Source organism: Nycticebus coucang, chromosome 9 (assembly GCF_027406575.1).
Source record: "Nycticebus coucang isolate mNycCou1 chromosome 9, mNycCou1.pri, whole genome shotgun sequence".
NCBI classification, from domain to species: Eukaryota; Metazoa; Chordata; class Mammalia; order Primates; family Lorisidae; genus Nycticebus; species Nycticebus coucang.
This window is the reverse complement of record NC_069788.1, coordinates 100024383-100025572: the sequence shown is the minus strand read 5'-3', so window position 1 is coordinate 100025572 and position 1190 is coordinate 100024383. Positions and strand designations below refer to the sequence as shown.

The following is a 1190-nucleotide window of genomic DNA, read 5'->3' as shown; positions in this document are numbered from 1 at the left end:
ATGCCTGGTTCTGGGCAGTGAAAACAGTCTTTCCTCTTGATATTGAGTTTGCATTGCCCTCTTTCAAGGCAAGAAAATTTCATTGTTTATTTCAGAAACAAAAATAGTTTTTGTCGTTGGGGACTGCTGTTTGCACAGCACATTGTTATATGTCAGAATTTTACAAGACCTTCAGGCTCTGAAAGAATAGCTAGTAAAGTTTTCCTATTCTAGCATATAATATAAAATCCTGAGGTCATTATTCAAGAGTAAAGGTAATAAATAAATATTAGAACATGTTAATAAATTTCTAGTGCACATGTCTGCCATATGCTTTTACAGAATATTTTTAAACTAGAGAATTGATTAAGGTACAAAAAATAACTTATTTATTAAAGTACATTTTATGGTTCTATATTCTGAAAGGTAATGATTATATTAATAAATTATTTAAATAAAATATTTTGTAGATATTTGTAAAATCTAAAATTGAAGGAAAAAAACTTGATTTTGCTTACTTCTCAAAAGCCATCATTGTTATCTGTATAATCTATTTTCTAGAGAGTTGGCTTTCTTAATCATGGTCTCCCTGAGGCTGTACTGGTTCCAGTAACTGTCCCCTAAAGCTTAAGATATCAATATAGGTGCTCACTTTGGCAGCACATATACTAAAATTGGAACGATACAGATAAGATTAGCATGGCCCCTGTGCAAGGATGACATGCAAATTCGTGAAGCGTTCCATATTTTTGCATTGTCTGTGCAAAAAAAAAAAAAAAGATATCAATATAGTTGTTATTTGCTCTTCTTTCCATTGGGATTTGCTATTCTAAACCAGCCTACATATACACAGAAGAATGTTCCTAAGAAGCTGTTAGGGTTCTATTTAAGAAAGACAGGTTTAGGCAGGGAATCCTCAAAAAAAGAAAGGGTGTAGGTGTCTTTGTTGATATTTTTTTTTTTATAAAGATCACAAGAGTCTGTTTTTGTTACAACAACCACTGATTTGACCAGATGGTTCTCTGAGATTTAGTACAAAATAAATTGGGTTATTGGCCAAACACTGGGACTAAACAGACCAAGGTGTAACTTGTATATCTAGACTAGTTGGCTTCCTTTAGCAAAAGCAAATGCCTATGTGTCATGATCATACACTTTCACCCTGACATCTAGAGAAACACCTTGCAAACATCTGCTGCTATTCCAATGGA

General features: G+C 33.0%; 1 non-coding gene across 1 annotated transcript; it reads left to right on the top strand.

Annotated features, from left to right (window-relative positions):
• Window positions 1–623: 623 nt before the first annotated feature.
• Window positions 624–730, top strand: LOC128595019 (U6 spliceosomal RNA). The gene has a single exon (XR_008382714.1). It is a non-coding gene; the product is annotated as a U6 spliceosomal RNA (small nuclear RNA).
• The last annotated feature ends 460 nt before the right edge of the window (window positions 731–1190 follow it).